We start from the raw sequence: 19,364 nt of genomic DNA on the forward strand, positions 1-19,364 counted from the left end.
ATGCAGCTGTGTGTGTCAGGAAGTTGGGAAAATGTTCTGAGCCTCAGACACATCTAAATAAGATGGAAAGGTCAGTGGGACTAATGAGCAACCAGTCCTCGACAGAGTCCTTTGACATTACAAACTTCCTTATGGTGATTTCAGAGGTAGTAACTAAAAGTGAACTCTGAATAATGTTGCTTTTGAGAATTTCTGCATTCAAAAAAAATTCATCATGACCGGCATAGACAGGGGTGAGACAACAAGGCAGGGGGCCCACCAGGGGAGGCTCAGCAGCCTTAGAGCACTGCAGGAACTAGAAGAGAGGACTCTAGATTGGGCCAAACAGTCCGTCCTCCTAGCCCTGTCTGTCAGGTCTTGACCTCAGAACAGCAGGTATACTTTATAGTTTGTTATATATAAATAATTACTGTGTGCCTAAGATAACTGTTTAGTAACCTGGGTTATATAGCACAAGTTTTAATCATTCTCCACAATTTCTTTTCTTGTTATCTTAAAAATTCCTGGTCTGGATAAGTCTTACCTGCATTCAGCAATCAAGGTTCTAGGGCTGATGTTGGTTAAAATCAAAGAAGCAGTCATTTTTACAGAATATCATTTCAGCTTTATTCTTGTCTGTCAAGATGCAAACTACCTCCACTATTCCTGCTTATACCTGCTAGTGTCTTGTCCAGGAGAACAGACTTCTAGTTTCTTCTCCATGACATCAGAAGTATTAAGAAACAACCAAGGACAGTTTTTCACTTTGTGGTAGAGGTAGATGCTAAGTATAAAAGAGCAGGTCATTTTGTCCATGATCGGTTGGACCACCACAGTGCTATCTTTTCCACAGAAAATTGTGTAACTCTGGAATTTAATGGGTGAGTATGGTCACGTACAGACTTTGATAATGAGTCCACTGACTTGACCTAGCACAACGAGGTCGGTCAGTTCATGATTATTTAGGGGATGATGACACAGGTAGCTCTATCCCTTTGGTTGCACATGAGTGGGTCAAGGCCCTACTCATCATTTCCAAACCTGCAGAGGGGTCACAGGCAGGGGAAGGGAGGGAGAAATTCTAGACTCTAATCCAGGAAAAGCCAGCCTTTATGGTGCTTACGTTTACAATACAATGGGAAAAGGGATTTTTTCTTTTTAAATGGCATATGGATTCCAACTACCTCTTTAGTCTTATTTTCTCATACCATTGAATGAAATGGAAATCAAAGCATCTGACTTATTAACAATGAAAGAGAATCACAATATTAGAATTATTTTTACAAAAGATTAAAGAATAACTTATTTATGAGGTTTGATTACATTGAACTTCAATGTGTGAATTTCCTGAAGCACTTTCTTCCCTTCACATCCCAAACCCCGATACTTCTTGGTTGTATACCACCATTCACGGGTAACACACTCTGCCTAGCACTTAATTAGCACTTTGTGCCCAGGTCTTAATTTATAAAGGCGACTGAGTGATGACATGAAGAGGCCAATGCGATTGAAAGTTTGCTTGACACTCACACTTTCCTTAGAATGGAGAGGCACAAAGGTCCTGCAGGGCCACAGGAGGAGGCACTGGATATTTGTAGGAGGCAAAAGTAGAAGTCAGGGGAAAAAGGAAGCATAGGTCACAGCCTTTCTTGGGGTTTCCGTGGGAAGGGCAAGGCACGGAAGAGTAAACAGATTGGGACTGGCTAGTTATAATAATTCCAGTGGGTTTTGGGGAATAAGGGGACGGTCTCTAGTTATCTAGTACTTGGCTGTGGTTGATTTAGGGCAAGGAAAATAGTGGCTTGGTCTGTGAGAGTCAGATAATGAAGTGGTTGAGGGTATGGACTTTTGATGGGTTGATTTGCATATGAAAGTCTGGTTTACTGACACATTGTTTACTATCTCTGGGAATTAACTAGCTCTGGGAGGGGAGGTGTCTCCTCAGATTGCAAGCTCCCTCTGCACCCACCCCCTTCACCGAGATGTTAAAACAATATATAATTTTAAAAAATTAAAAACATGATTGATACATATTTTATATCAGAATTATCTGTTTATATGACTGTCTCTTGTATTAGACTGGGCCTCTTTGGGGCCAATGAGTGTACTTTGTTTTGAATTGAAATACAAGCACTTAGCATAGTGCTTGACACATAGCTTAATAGATACTGAAAGAATGAATAAACGTTAAATATACTAACAGTCATTAATATTTATTAGATGATTACTATGTACCAGCACAGTGCCAAGGTCTTTAAAATTTTTATTTCATTTAGTCCTCATAAACAAGCAACTAGTAGTTTTTTCATTGCTGCTGTAGCAAATTGCCATAAATTCAGTGGCTTAAAACAACATAAATTTATTATCTTATAGTTCTGCATGGCAGGAATCTGACACATGTGTCTCACTGTGCTAAAAATCAAGGCGTCAGTGGGGATGCATTCCTTTTTGGAAGCTCTAAAAGAAAACTCATTTCCTGATACATTCTACTTTCTAGGGACTGCCCACACTCCTTAGCTCATGGTCCCCTCTCATCTGCAAAGCTGACATGACATGTTGAGTCCGTCCTGTATACTTTGTATCTCTTTGACCTTCTCTTCTATCTTCTTGTTCTATTGCAAAGGACACACAGTAGCAATCCTGGATAATCTATTTTACAGTTAGTTGATTAACGATCTTAATTCCATCTGCAACTTAATGAGGATATGGACATCTTTGGGTGCCATTAATCTGCTTACAGAATACCACAAAAGTATTATTATTGTCTTCATTTTACAGATGAGGACATTACGGATAAGAGAGATTTTTATACCTTGTCCAAGACCCCACAGCTGGAATTCAAGTAAAGGCCTGTCAGATGCAGAGATGCATTGCGGGCCTGAAGGCATTAGAACACAGCTCCAGACCACGTTAGGCTGGGCCTCTTAGTCTCTCTGCATTTTGGAAGGATTCTGACCAGAGTCTGGTTGTCAGTTCCCAGATTCAGAACTTTCGTTTTGTCAGTTTACATAAAGATGACTAGATTCAGAGGGCTGATTGATTGCAAACAAACTTGGAGAGTATATCAATATGGTAGTTTATTCTTTTAAAAGTAAAGAAAGCTAGACATATATTATTGCTCTTTAAAAAATTGTTTATAGATTTACTCAGAAAATCGTATCATAGAACAAAGTTTTCTTGCTTAGAATAGAATTTGAGCAAAAGAGTGTATATTCTTAAAGCATATTTCTTTACCTATTTTCTTTGATTTTTTTTGCATTAACAATATTTCTGTCTAAATATTAATCATTAGACTAAGGGCACCTTTCAATCGTTGTGCAGAGACGCCTCCAACTGACACATTCTTGGTTTTGACTGTTCCCTTTTAAGAATGCATGCACAGGGCAGGTATATGGTAAGGGAAGGAGACTTGACTTGAGTGGTGACAATATACAGATGATGTATTATAGAATTGTACCCCTGAAACCTATATGATTTTATTAACCAATGTCACCACAATAAATTCAATTGAAAATTAAAAAAAGGATGCAAGCAAATGACAACCCTTCCACTCAACTCTATTCACTAAATCACATTTCGCATATCCATTAAATCAGAGTTTACTTATTATTTTTTAATTATTATTATTGTGGATCTTAATGAGTTTATTTGAGCCAGACTGATGACAATTAATGGGAAGCAACATCTTAACAGATTGTGAAAATGCTCCAGAGAATGGCAGTTTTGCACCTTATTTTATATAATACAATCAAAGGAGGAGGCAAAATGGGGTTACATGAAATCCACTGGTGATAGAATAGGGAGTTGGGAGAAAACAAATTAGGGAAACCTCTGAGATTGGAAAAAAGTAAAACAAATACACACACATTTCTTTTATATTGGTGTGTATAGGATAGTTAACAGTTAACAATTAACATGATAACAATAACGATGAGTAGGTTTTGTGGTCTCAGCTCTAGTGGGAGATTGTGCCCTGAGGGGTCTGAGAAAAGGAAATTAGGTTGACATTCCAAAAGGATGTTATTACAGATGCAAAAAGACAGACAATATTCAGACTCAGTTATGGTAAAGATTGAAAAAGGAAGATAACAGCCTACAACATGACTACCTGCCATGACTCATTTTTAGTTAGGAAGTTCACATCATCCTACGTGTTTAGGTCTCTAAGTTTCCCCTTTTGGACATAAATCAATCCAAACAATGTACCGATGACCAACCTTTTGGTTGGATAATGTGGTCCCATGATGCTAAGAAGGCTCATTCCTAGGAAGTCTTAGTGTCAGCATTTGTCTTGCTGAACAATAGACTATTGGGGATGGGACAAGACCTTAACCTTGGATAAGAATTAAGGCCAAATTCTTCTCAAAAGTGAAAAGCAGGTAAATGGGAGGCAGTCAGGTATTATAGGATTTCATTAAGAGAGACACTCTGGATCATTTTTAACCTATGAACTATCACATTCCAAGTTTTTGTTGTCTCTCTCACTTTTCTGTATTTTGCATCTACTATAACATTTACTTGCAGTTTGAGGACACATTATACACCTGTTCAGTTTTCATAACCTGACCATGATATGAGTTCCATTAAATTAAAATGTATCTCAATACACCATGACTCCTGTCCATCTCTGAATCCCAAAGTCTAGAATTGTGTTCTTAAATAAATGAATGAGTGGGTGAATTAAGTATTATTCTTGGTGAGATTTGGGCAACATTACTTTCAGTTCCTTAAAGAATATTCTAGTTTTATCAGCAATAAATTTAACTCTCTCAGACTTGGATGCATCTGTGGGGCTGGGGGAGGAGTAGTGTTAATTGCATGCATTAATATTGATATTATTATAACTAATAATAAGTCCTTATTAGTTTCCATATCAAAGAATGAAGTAGTATTAATTTTGTTCAATATTATAATAGAATTATTACTATATTAATTTTTAAAAGTCCTCTTCTGAAGATTCATATTGACATACTTTGGGAAAATATGTTATGAAGTCAGGGATTTGCTGGTTAATACTCCAGGTTATTAATTTATTACGAAGTTAAGAAGTTAAAAAGTAAGAAAAAAAAGAAAGAAAGAAAAGAAAAGTCTGACTTGGTTTCAATTTTTGGGTTGAATCTTCATTTAACCAACTCCTGATTTGAAATATTCTTGCTTATTGCCTAAAGCAGAAGTTGTTTGTTAGCCAACCTACAAGGTATTTCCAACTCCTCCTTGTTATTTCTACTATAGAGGCTACAAAAGATCTTTTCCAGCCTTTTTTGCAGTTAGGAGTAGCCAGATATTAGGGGTTTATCCAATGAGACATAGGCAGAAGTTGGCTAGGATTCCTCAGAAGACTTTATGTTTTCTTCATAAAAGGAAAAGATGTGGTTTGGTGCTACTCTTTTTTCCTTCTTCTCTGCCTTCAACCTGGATATAATAGCTGGAGCTGCAGCAACCATTCTGCAGCCATGAGATAGTAGTCATGAGGGAAAATGCCAAAGGAATTAAAGACACTGGCCCTCATATCATCAATTTGCTGAACCAACCCTAGAAGCCACCTACAGCCTAACTTCTTAAAAAATTTGAAACAAACATCATTGATAATCCCTCCTTGACTTGGTTTTCTGTTACTTAGGGCAGACCACATCCTAACTGTTAATATTGCTAACACAAAGTCAGGGCATGACTTCTTATTTTTAGTTCTTGACAACTGGCACTTACACATTCCATAACTTGCAGTCTTCCAAGCCTAATACACAATATAATATATAAATTTACATTTTAAAGATTGATTCAAATACTTACTCATGCTATGAGAGTTTCATTTTTTTTTTTATGTTTGCAAATGTTGCAGTTTAGGGTTAAGTCTTGGATTGTGTTACTGAGCTAGACTTCATTTTGCACCTGCCCTCTTTGTCCCTCTTACCTACCCCCACTGCCACTTGTTAAAAACCCTGTTAAACCTCTACAGGCTGTACTCCAGTGACACAGTTTACAGAAAGACGAATCAGCTCACACACAAAATTTACCAAAAAAACCCTTTTATTTCAAGTTAGTTTTCCTGGTACATTGCTCAGGGCCCCTGGTGCCTTTAGCACAATGGTTCTCAACAGAATTCTGCCCTCCAGGGAACATTTGGCAATGCCTGGGGACATTTTTAGTTGTCCCAGCTTGGGGGGAGGTGCTACTGGCATCTATGGGTAGGAGGCCAGGGATGCTGCTAAACATCCTGCAAGCCAGAGTTCAGCCCTCCACAGCAAAGAATTATCCAACCCAAAATGTCAGTAGAGGCAAGCTTGAGAAACCCTCATTTAGATCAAGTCTACATTCTTGACAGGGTATTCAATGTCTTCCACAATTCTGTAAGCTTTTCTCCTGCAAGTGCTTTGTGACTTTGCTCACAGTTCCCTCCTTTTCTGCTAGATAAATTCTTATGCATCTTTAAATACTCAGGTGTCCCCTCCTTTATGAAACCTTTCTTGACTTTCAAATAGGAATTTAAAAGACAGCCCTATGTTTCTGTTTCTGTCACGGCAGCCTGCAAGTCAGCCTGTACTGTAGCAATGCACAGTCTGCAGCCCCCGCGCTGTCATCGACTGGAGAGACGGCCCCTCTTAGGGGCCTTTGTATCTCCTTAGGGCCTCGTACAGTGCTGTGCGCTCTCTGTGATACCCAGTAGGATGATAATTAAAATAGATGTAGTCCTTAAATTAATTTTAAGTTTACATATATTTCTTATGGGGAAAAAAACCTAAGAAATGGAAAATGATCATATTTGAATTTGCCTTAGTTAAGGTTCCTTTACCTAGGCATCCCCCTGAGGTTCCTAATGACTTGATTAAGTAAGACTGTTTACCTGCTTTTTATTTGAGTAATGGTCTTATTGCTGTGATTGTGGATGGAGGGGGAGTCACAAACAGAATGAATCTTGTCACAATCAACCTAGAAAAGAATTTTGGTTGACAAGCATGGGGATTTTAAAAGTTCTGCCTCTGAAGGTCATTTGGTGATGGTGGTGGAGAAGAGTGGGTGGGGCCATGTGCTTTCCAGATTGCCTCAAACCCCACCTTTTCCTGTGTTTATCCAGGTAAAATGTTCAGAAAAGTGTTCAGTAAGACCCTCCAGAAATGGAAACTGATGTTCTTCGTTTTCCATTGTTCACATGACTCCAGAGGCGTAAGACTTTGCCACACTGCTAACATAGTGGTCTACAGCCCTCAGGCCAGGTCCAGCCTATTCACTGCGTTTTTCTATTTTCTATGAGCAAAGAATGGTTTTTAAATTCATAAGTGGTTGAAAAATAGTTAAAAAGGAAAATATTTCCTGATGTGTGGAAATTATATGAAATACAAATTTCGGTGTTCATAAATGAAGCTGTATTAATTCACGGCCACTTCCATTTGTTTGTCTGTTGTATTCAGGGGCTTTTGTGCTATGACAGCAGAGTAGAAGATAGCTTATGGCAGAGATGGAATGGTGCCTGTGTTCCCGCAGCTGTCTCCAGCTAAATTCTTTACTATCCGGCCCTTTATGGAAAAAGTTTGTTGACCCTGGTCCATGTGACATACACCCTAGCTCTATGTGACCATGTTTTCTAAACCATACTGAGCTTGACAAATTTCAACCTTCACCTGTTGCTTTGTAGGAAACAATCTGTAGGCTACAGTTGAGGTGTCAGTTAGTGGACATTACTGTGCCTTTGGTTGCTAAGGACGAAAGTAGAACCATTCCTATCTACTTGGCTCAGTTCTAGAGAATAGGTGTTGATATTTTCTTCTAGTATCATATTCATTCTCATTAAAAATCATGAAGGGGAGAACATGGTGATTTATGTTGGCTTTGGTGTTTTTGCGACACACTTTCAAAGGGCCTACTGGTCCACTGTTAAGAAACAAAGCAAGATTATTAACTGTTTCCACAACTAAAAATTTTCCCCAATTAATAAAAACAGTAAAATCAAGTTTCAGTTTTAGTGAATTCAGATCCTGAATTTTTAATTATTAAGATTCTGAGAGTAAAGAACATAACGTTTTATATGCTAAATCCTGATTAAAGAAAAATTGTCATCTCACTCATGGAGTTGAAGTTCAAAGAACAATAAACTCCTGAAAAGGATTTTAGACACATTCCTCCGTGGATTTAGCTCTATTATTGAAAATCTAATTAAAAAACAGAAATTGGGTTTAATTGGAATTTCCTGGCATTGGAGTTGGTTGGCAGAGATGTCCAAAGACCTCAGATCCTTTCTTCTATGATGCTTCTGTCCCCACAGCAACCTCCAGCAGTGGGGAGCCTTGATTTGTTTATGTTCATTTTTGTTTCAGGATTGAATGTCTGAGTAGATTTTTGTTCCAGGCAGAAAGTGGCCAAAATAACTAAATGTTCTAAGAAGAAACTCTTTTCTTGAATGAAACGAAACTGTAACTCCAGAGTTGAAGGCTTTTAAAAAGTATGTAATATGTACATATTTCTCATTAATCATAGAATTTTTAAACTCCATACCTTGTTTTATGTAACTCAAATCCTACTCTATGAAACAAAGAAGAGGGCATTATTATATAATTATATATATATTTTCCAATTAACAGTGACATTTTGGAAAATATCGTATATCTAAGTAATCATACTATAATAATTTATTGTGCTCTTGAAAAATGCAAACCAGTATAGGATTAAAAGCTGAGCAGTATTTAGGTTAATTAATAGAAAGTTTACATAGAACTAAGGTTTTTTTAAAAAAAAAACCAAACTCATTCTTCCTTTCATTATAATTTCTAGGAGGAGATAGGATAGAAACAGATTTGGTTTAAAGTTTGCCTTAACAGGGTTTATAGTGGAATAGTAAAACCAAGGTATACATTCAAAATTCTTTGAGGTAGGACCACTTTTTTCAGTAATTTGCCAAATATATGTTTGGATATTTCCTGAAATAGGCAAATACAGTGTATTAATATAGAACTTCTAAATCATACTTCTTTATGGAGAACCAGATAACGAGCAGATACTAAAGCTATGTAAATAATTAGCAGCAGAGTCTTCACTTTTTTTTTTTTTTTTCCACTCTGGCTCTACTGCTCCTGGCTTTGTGATTTTAGTCAACATGTTTACATTTCTGAGCTTTTGTTTCCTCATGCACATAAAATGGAGTTTTAGGGATTAGACCATATGATGCACATGAAGCCTTTGATGTTTCATTATCTGGCCACAGGGCAAGTTCATTGTCACTAATAATGTTGACTATTATGTTTGTCAGGATTACTGGATCAAACACTTATAGTGATTCTGCCATTGAAAAATGTCAATTATTAAATATTTAATTAATTCATTCAACAATAATAATGATAAGTCAAGCTTTGAAATGTGACAGGCTTGTTTTGAATTCCAGCTCTGAATCTTCCAATTTTTGGATTACATATACCTCCTTCCCACTCCTGCAGAATCTGAATCTTCCTGATTCTTGCAAGAATTGTTTTGGTGCCCCACCCCCACCCCTCACTGTATAATCTTACATCTCCCACTTCCAGAAGCTTGAATTAATCGTCCCAAACACCTGTGACATAGTTTTCATCCTCCACTAGTCAATCCTATCCTCAGCCTCCCTGCTTCCAAATCTTTAATGATCTACTTACTACTAACTCTCCCCTTCCTCCATACCACACTGTGCTTGGGGCAGAGCAGGTACTCAAAAGTGTTTGTGGAATACATGTAGTGTGATGTTTTCCTGACTAATCAGTGCTGAGCGCTGACGTGCAAACACCCTTGATAGGAGATTCATGTTGGTACCAGCATAGGACTGTTTTTTAAAATCAAAATGGAATATTTCAACTACTGTCAAAGTCTATCTTCGTTCCTTCTGCCTCATAAAGCTTTCCTTTTTGAATTTGGTTCTTTCCTTGCTACTCTTAATTTCCAGAACTTCTTGGACTGGATCCACTGGCTGTCAACCCATTTCACCCAAACCTGCATCTGATGGCTGCTGCAGGGGAGACAAGATAGAAAGAAGTTAGGGAAAAATCCCGACAAGTGGAGTGAGGAAGTAGGAGCCCACATCATGGGCCGATAAGCCTGTAGGCCCTCTCACCAGAGCTTGTATTTCTGTGTATGATCAAAGGGAAACAGTTTATGACAGGAATTGCTTGTGGTGGCCACAGAAGTCAACAACAATAAGAACTGGTTAAAACCAGGACCATGCAAGATGGAGAAAAATATTGACCAGAGGTGACCCCAAAGCTCACTCTACCATCATTACAATGAAAACTGACACCACAAGTAGAAGAGGGATGAACTGCTTCTGAAAAGAACCATATTAGGAATGACACCACCACCCTCCTCGCCCCAACCAAAAGACTAAATCAGAATTTGGTGCTACAAAATTCAGAAACAACCTACCCTTGGAAACACATAAAATCCCAAGAACTGACTGACTTAGCACACAACTCACTTGTGAGTTGGCCTGTGTCCCTTAGAACTCATACTTTGCTTCTTTCACAGTGGTACCTGCCTGCACCCTGGACTTTCTCTGTCTCTGCCTGAATAAAATTTGATTTTGTTCTCACTTTGACTCACTCTTGAAATGTTTCCTGCATGAGTCTAAAGCCTGGAGGTTGCCTGACATGCAAAAGTTCCCAGACCGTGCTGGGACAGGGCCAGCCCCTGGCATGAAATTGGTCTGGTGACATAGGGGCATAAAAGGCCTGCTGTCTCACCCCAACTCAAGACAGCTGAAGGCCACCCTATCTTCAAAACTTCTTGTACCATTGGCTGTGACTTTATTGACGTTGTACCTCGGTTCAACCTCTCCTACTCAGTTCTGCTTTCTTCTCTTTCTCTCCATTGTCATTGACCCTAAGAGTACTACCTGGGCACAAATCTTCATTTCAGAGTCACCTTCCTGGACATTTGCATTAAAAAGTTTTAATTTTCTTCTAGGTTGTGAATATTGAATGACATGTTCTATACTGGTGATACCTTAGATATATTAATACAAATGGTTCATCACTTCCTCTTAGCAGCTCAACTCCCTTCCCGCCCCTCCCTAACACAATGTACCTTGTACTCAACTCCTGCTTTAGCACTTGAGTTGAAGAAATTGAATATAAGAATACCTGGCAGCTGCACAGGTAGAAGGGTGGATGGAGGTTGCCCTAGAAGAGAAATTGTATATGCTGGGGAGTTGTGCTCATGGTACACCCTCCTGGAAGTAAACTCCACTTACAAAAGGAACTCTCCCAAGTTCTTCAGGCCCTTCTTACTAGTCCATGGTCTTTCTCATCTGGAACTTCACCCATATTTAAGGAAGAACATTAGCCTCATATTCTTGTATAAAAGCTTTGGGTTTTGTTTTTTTTCCTTCCGAAGCAGTTACCTGGCTGTTATGGAATAACAGTGGAATACTGTGCTTTTATTCCATGAGCATAAATAGAATATGGTCTTGACACTTTATTTTCAAAGACAATTCAGACTTTCTCACTAGGAGTGGCAAATATTAAAGGGCCTAGAAAATATAAAAAGAAAAATGTGTAAATAATCTTTACTTTTTTTAAATTATGAGTCATTTGTCCTCTTAAGTATTTACACAGTAACTTATTCTTATCCTTTTCCTTACATGCAGCCAAATGAAACACAAGCACATTTAACAAGTGAATCATTGCTGATTTATAAAACATGATTTTTTTGCCTGGAAAATTTAAGTCATCTAGATGGAGAAGTGCTCCATCTCTAAAAAATCTACTTTGGTGAGTATCAGTTAATGCATACAAAAACACACAATTTAGAAATGGAGCACTTTGTTTTCTTTTTTGATCAACTTAATCATTTAAACCTTTAATTCTTCCCCCTCTTCACACTAGTGGAAAATTGGGAGGAAGAGCAAGGCCTCTTTGTGGTGACCCAGGGCACTCTTCTCTTGCACAGACTGAAGACCTCTTCATTTTACTCTCTCTTCCATCTCAGGCCAAGATCTGAAGGTATAACATTTGCTATAAATCTTCTTCCTATTTGAAAGGAGATTGAATTGGTGGCTCTAAAAATCTGAAACAGAGATGATTTTGAGATGAACTAAGCAGTAAGATCTCTCCTCACACTTGTACTGTAGTTACTTACATCAGAACCCTGAAGAGACCTGGTGGAAAATGGCTACAAGCTGAAGTCAACACTTCTTTGGCTCTGTGGCAATTCTACCTTCCCATATACTATGCTTGTTTTTCCTTTTCTATAAAGTGTTTTCTTTTCTTTTTTTGTATAAATAATGATGGGATCTAGACAGTCATATTGTGTAATTTATCTTGTTGCATTCAGCCAGAATCCTAGAGAAAACAAGCATCCCGCTGTGACTAAATATAAGGAGCTGCTTAAAAACTGTGGGAACTGGGTAGTACAGACCTCCGTCCAGAGGTTAAAAAAGGACAAGATCAAGAGGAGCCAAGAACAATAACCATTCCTGTTCATCAACATGTAAATCCATCTTCTCAGGGTCCCATGCCAAAAAATGGCCTCTGATAGATAACAGAGATAGCAGGACTCAAGAGTTGGGGATATGGAAATGTCACATGACTTCCAAAAAATGCCATGTAACTTATGAAAATGTTACATGTAAGTGCTCAAGAGTGACTTGTTGGTTTCCTACCTGATCTGTCCAGGGTGGAAGACAGGGCTATAATTTTTCTCACTCTTGGAGAGAAATGAAATTAAATGTTAACACTTAGGTGTTTATATTAAACACTTAAATTTAAACACCTCCCCCCCACTATAGAAGAGTTTCTGGGCTTCATTTTAATTTCAATGTCTCTAAATTGTATTTCTAAGGTTGCTCCCAGATCCAGAATTCTTGGATTCTGAGTACAAGAAGCCAGATAATCTGAAATTGATCATGCTAATTTTCATGGTCTCTTTATTTTCCCTTAAACATACATAAATCACTTCTTTTCTCAATAAAACACATTAAAGTTAGGATTAAAGGCATTTCCTCTATCAAGATATAAGTTGACAATATCCTCAATGTGTGCAACAATCTCTAGTCGCTAAGGACAAGAAGCAAATCCCAGAAACCAATCTTACTGTCAATGCCTAGTTTATCCAGATGTTTTTCTTCTTCATTTCTTTTTGTTTGCTTTGTGAATGTAATGTCATCGTTCTTGACAGTATATAACTTTCTTGTATTTGGATCCAAGAAATGTCCCAATACTATCCAAATATATGCCTGTTTCACTTTGAGAAAATGAAAACAAAAACATAAAACCACAACATTAGTTAATTTAACCATTAAATAAGTTCTCATATAGATGAACTTTTAACAAAAAGATTTGATTTATTTATTTTTAGAGAGGGGAAGCGGGGCAGAAAGAGAGGGGGAGAAACATCAATGTGTGGTTGCCTCTCATGTACTTCCTACTGGGACCTGGCCTGCAACCCAGGCATATGGCTTAGACTAAGAATCGAACTGGCAACCTTTGATTCTCAGGCCATCACTCAACCCACTGAGCCATGCCAGCCAGGGCTGGATGAACTTGTTATTGAAATAATGCAATTTATTCATATCTAGAGGCTATTTTACCTTGGTAAGTAATTATTTTTTAAAAGAATTCATTTTGGTAAGATTGTTGGACATTCATTTCATTCTTTAAAACATGTTTTTGGGATACAATTTTAGTTTTGATAAATGAATAAAAAATAGGAAATTATAGAAAGAAATCAAAATTAAAAAAAAATCAGTGTCTGAAATTTGAGGTTCTCAGAAGGACAGATGTAGATGGAAACAAATGAAGACAAAAGGAAAATCTGACTGATTCCAAATGCTAGATGTAGCTGAAGTTACATTTATCATATCTCGTAGTGATCCAAGTAGAGGGTAACACACATAAGGAAAATAAGATGCACGAAATGGAAAAGAGAGACAGGAAAAAAACAATGCATAGAAGAAAAATAGATATTTAGAAAGATTTGAAATCATTTGTAATTTGATTTCATACATACATATTTTGAAGTTATTTGTAATTAAATGTTTTCTAAGCATGCGTGCCACCCACATACCCATCACACACATATATAATATACACACATACCATACCAAACACAAAAAAATTCAACACATACACACTGACAAGGGAAGAAAACTACAGAATGAAGCCTTCCAGTTAGAGACTGAAGTTATCACCATACATATCCACTCTTTGTAAATGTTTCAGTTTTCTCTCCTACTTCCTGCTAGGAGCATAATCCCACACAATTTCCTCAGCTGCGATATAAATAATTTTCTCCTGTCGGTACAGAGTTTGAGCAGGATATGCCTCTGAACACTGCCTCACTTTGTATTTATATTTTATGCCTCCTTGATAGTTTTCTGAAGTCAGAAGAACCACATCAAAATTCCCAGAGATGAGTAAGAAAAGAATTCATAAAGCTTTGCATTCAGACTTCTTTTCTCTCTGTGAAGTCATCTGTAAGACATAACCACCAAAGAAATGTAGCAAGATAGTTCACTCACTCTTTCACTAATTTAATAATTATTTATTGAGTATCTTCTTTATGCTGGGCATATTTCAAGGCAGTTTGGAAATATCAATAAACAAATAGTTTTAAAAATCCTCGCCCTTACAGTTTATATTGCAAGGTCTTATAGAGACAGACAATAATCATAGTGAATACCTTTTATGTATGTTGGAAGATAATAAATGCAATGGATTAAAGAAAAAAATGTAGAACAGTGTAAGGAAGATTGAGAACTCTCGGGGTGTGAGGGGGAGAGGGAGCTCAAAGGATCAATGGGTAGTGTTTTATAGGATGATCAAGCTAGGCCTTGATGAGAGGATGGCATTTGGGCAAAGACTAATGAGAGGTGAATGGTGGATCTAGGGGAAATGGGTAGCAAACTCTCCCAAGGAAAGAGTCTGCTTGGTGTAGTTGAAGACCATCTAAGAGGCCTGCGTGCCTGGATAGAGTGAGCAACGGTGAGAGTACTAGGAGACAAGATTGGTAGGGAATATAAGGCAGAGTCCCAAGGACCCTTGCGGACCACTGAAAAGTCTGTGTAGCCTTTACTTAGTGAAATGGGGAGCCGTTGTGGAATTTTGAATTGATGCGTGAGATATGGCCACTCTGGCAGCTGTGCTGAGACCAGACTAGAGTGGAAAAGTTTGGAAAGAAGGAGACCTGTTAGGAGGCTGTTAAAATCATTCAGGAGAGATGATAGTAGCTTAGATTAGAGAGCAGAGAACATGACAGAAGTCGAAGGGAATCAGCCTATTACATTAAAAACCCCAAAGAATAACCATGATAAAACAAATCACCACAGCAAAAATATTCCAGCCTTGTTCAGAGCAGTAAATTCTACCTGAATCCTTGTTGTCTTTTATTTTCGTAATTTTATGCCCATCAAATTCTGACACTGCTTCTTAATATTACCTTCATAGCACTTTCAAGTCATTACATATTTCTGTTGTTGCTATTAATTTTTATTAAGGGCAAGATTCAAGAAGATGGACAGAAAAGGAAATCCTTTAGATTCAGAGGGTTTGGGAAAGAGAATTTATTGAGAATGAAATGATTCTCATATAGCACAGTGCTTGACATGTAGTTGGTGTCTCCACATGTTTACCATAGGTGATGTTCTTTAGGAAAGAGAAGAAAAAGCAGGCAAAGAAATTTTTTTAAGTTCATAGGAAAGGAGAGTAAGGAGCTGTGCGGGGCTGGCAATAACTTGCCACTGAGTGAGTGCCTGCAACAGAAAAGAGAAAGAATGTTAGAGAAAGATCTCTTCTTTCCCCGCCCCTCCTTAACTACTCTTAATCACAGATGTTGTTTGAAAAGTAAAATTAAAAGTTTTTAAATATAGAAAATGTAGTCAAATGAATCTCTGATATCACAAAAAGTTAAGATACCAATCCAAGGTATTTATAGAGTAACTAGTTTATTGTGTAGGCAGTATATGATTGGTGCCAGTAGTTTTGGCCAAGATAGATGAAATTTTTGTTTTGTTTTGTGAGGATGGTTATACAGGATAAAAGAAGACACTAACATTCCCTTTAAAGTCTAATGTATTTCAGGCACATCACCTCATTTTTATTACTTCCATTTAATCAGATCTGATTGTTGCTTATTTCTTTCTATAAACTGTAAATTATTATGATATGTATTTTACAAATGAAAATGTTAAGTTTAGAGTGGAAGCTCAGTTCTTCTGACCCCCAAAACAATTCTCTGATGTGGGGTTGTCTTTTCAGAAAATATTTGTCAGCAACAGTCAATCTCATTGGAGTCTAAACCTTCCCCTTGGGAGCAAAGGTAGCAAAGGAGACACATAAGGAGAGGAAGGCAAAGAGAGGAGGGTAAGGTAGTAGCAAAAGGAAGGTTTTGAAAACAAATGGACAGGCGAGTAAGAAATGGGGAAGATAACTGAAAGAAAACAAGGTCAAATGCTTCAAAACATTTTCATTGCTTTTGAGGAGCGTGGGCTGATTTAAAGCCTGAAGTCCAGGAAGAGAAAACAAGAAGAGGCTTTTTGTGTACAGAAAAATGACATATTAATACTCCTATAAATTAAATGGAACGGGGCAAAATTTTCCAAACACTTTGTATAAACTTTTTATTTTTCTGTACAAACAGAATATTTAGTGCAAATAATGACGTTGTTTTCATATTTAAAGATGTTTCAGGTTGAAGGAGAAGATTCCCTACTTACCTGTGGAATCGGGTGTCCTTAAAAGTGTCGGAATTGTGGGGAACGAGAGCTATAGTGCCCTCCATTTCTCCTGGGGCAGTGAAAGTATTTCCTGAAAATATATCCCATGCAAATCTTGCTACGCCCATGCCATGAAATGTTGTTTCTTAAGCACATGTTCAGTCCTGGCAGATTTCCATACATGTATCCATTTATGGCTGCAAGACATTTGAGACAAAGACAAGAGCATGACATCTCTTGAAACTCAACAAAAGACTAATCGTAAAGCAATTCATTCGTGTAAGAATCTCAAGATGATCTTAGTCAATGCTTTCCTTTTAGATTTGAGGAAACTAAGGCCAGAGAAGCAATTATTTGTTCAGTGCCATTAAGATATTGAATGGAACTGTTAAGACCAGAGTCCGAGTCTCCAGGCCAATCTTCTTCCCACTACATCTTACACTTTCAAAAACCACCAACCAACCAAGAAACACCCCACCTGTCTGGTCCACTAATTTGTCAATAAATACCAGTACTTTTAGAGAAATACATTTCTTTTCTGTATCACATATAGCTAAACAATATATTGCATCAAAAATGCATTGGTAAATATTTGGTAAATTGAATCACACTACTAGACAATATTTTTATTGGGAAATTATATTTCCCCAAAAAAGGTAAAACTCTTTGTCTATTCCCTCCTGTGAGTGAGAAGAAAAAAAAGAATAGATATGAAGAATACATGTCCATATTCAAAATCTAGTCAAATAGTTAATCTGCATACAAGATTTCCTATACAAGGAGACTTGTATACTCCTAGAAATCTTGATTGATTAACTTCCCCACTTACAGACATTTCATATAAAGGCATGAATCCCAGAGAATGAATTTATATGGAACTAAGAAGTTGGAGAAATCCTTACAGCTGTTTTCATATAAAGCTTTTACTCTAGGGATCCCTACAACCAAAGCTTCATAAAACTAAACTATATAATCAGATAATCACAGATAGTAACTTTTCATAGGATGTTTTGTAGAAAGTAAGTTAAATAAAATATTTTTAACACTAGAAAATCTGCATTTTTAGCATTTATAAAGAAATAAAATATATTTAAATATTTCTACTTTTGGATAAAATATAAAAATTATATGTACATAAGAATTATGAGACATATATGTCTTCATATAAATGTATATGATACATAGTCACATTTTTAAATAAAATATACATTAAATTATACATATAATTATATCAGGGAATTTACAAGCCTTTATTACACATGAATTATAAATGCAGAAAACAAGTTGGATATTAGTTCACTTGTGAGTGAGGAACAAGGAAAAGTCATTCATCAAGCATTTATTTAGCACCTACTACGTGCTGCAGAGGGACTGTGGTTGTTACAATAAATAAATACAACCTTGTGTATGGTTTCAAGGAACTTAAAGTCTAGTGAGAAGGGCCAGTACAAATAAATGCTTTAATAGAAACATACACAAAGAACTATGATAATCTGCAGGAACTTCAACTAACTTCACTTAAGGAATATTGTCTGGAAAGCAGGAAGAAAACCTCAATATGAGCTTTAAAAATCTCTTCTCTTTTAGCAGGCAAACAGTGAGGAAAGACCATTCCAGACAGAGAGAGAAAGGCAAAATCAAAGAGATGTGAATTAATCTTCCTTACTCAGGGACTAACAAGCTAATTGTGCAAGTAAGGCCAGATGATGTGTTCAGGGTGGTGCAGAGGGAGGCATGAACCTGGAGGGATTGGCAGGGTCTGACGTGTTGATTCCTGAGTCATCAAATTGAGGAGGGATTTTTAGTGTGGAGAGTGCTATAACTAGAGTTGAAAGGAAAGGATGTGAAGTTCTATTGATGCAAGATGAGAGTGAGGACAGGAGTAAGGAGGTTAAAGTAATTCAGAAAGAGGTAATGATGCCTAAAATAAGGTAGTGGCCTTGTAGATTTGGAGGATGATATTAGAGAAGGGAGGAAAAGAGGATGACTTAGAGGGGAGAGGGATAGGCAGTAGCCATCCAGAGGGAGATAAGGAGTTAAAATAGTCAAGTTGGAATTGGAGGTGTTTGTGGAACATGCCAGAGTGGGTGTTCATTGGGCAGAGGAAGATACAAGTCTGGAGTTGAGAAAAGAATAGAATTGGGAGGCCTCAGCACACAGACATCAAAGATGCTGACTGCCTCACTGCCTTTTCTTTGCCGTCTGTCTCAGGAAACTCTCACCAAGACTCACATTGGCATAGCTTCCATGACTCACCTGTTTACAATCTTTTCCAAGACTTCTTGTTCTACACACTGGGAGAGGTCCTACAAGGCTACTGCTGGTGTCTGTTGTCCCATTTACTGAGGAGTAGTGTAACCAGATAAGGCAGTTGGGATCCATAGATGTAGGACCCATATCTCTTGGAACGTGCCATCTATAGACAAATATTGTGCCAAGATTTACATGTGATGAGGATGGAGGGATACCTGGTAAGACATAATGATTTAAAAATAGGATCCAAGATCAAAAGTATTCTAGGTTAGACTGTGAGATCTCTGAGAGCAAGAACTGTATCTTGCTCACCTTACAGCATCTTGGGTGACAGCTGAAAGGGGCTAAAGGAATCACTTTGCCACAGTAAGTACACAGAGTGGTTAAGATGTGAAAAGTGGGATGCACAATGGCTTTTGTAGAAAATTTAATTTCTTGTTGACATACTATAGTATGGCTTGCTTGGCCTTCC

General features: G+C 37.4%; 1 pseudogene; it reads right to left on the reverse strand.

The window, feature by feature from the left end:
- Nucleotides 1-7,642: 7,642 nt before the first annotated feature.
- The window catches only part of LOC129079814 (ceruloplasmin-like), a 30,871-nt pseudogene continuing 19,149 nt past the window's right edge, over nt 7,643-19,364 (reverse strand).

Source organism: Pteronotus mesoamericanus, unplaced genomic scaffold, assembly GCF_021234165.1.
Source record: "Pteronotus mesoamericanus isolate MK-2021 breed Mesoamerican mustached bat unplaced genomic scaffold, CSHL_Meso_final contig_82, whole genome shotgun sequence".
NCBI classification, from domain to species: domain Eukaryota; kingdom Metazoa; phylum Chordata; class Mammalia; order Chiroptera; family Mormoopidae; genus Pteronotus; species Pteronotus mesoamericanus.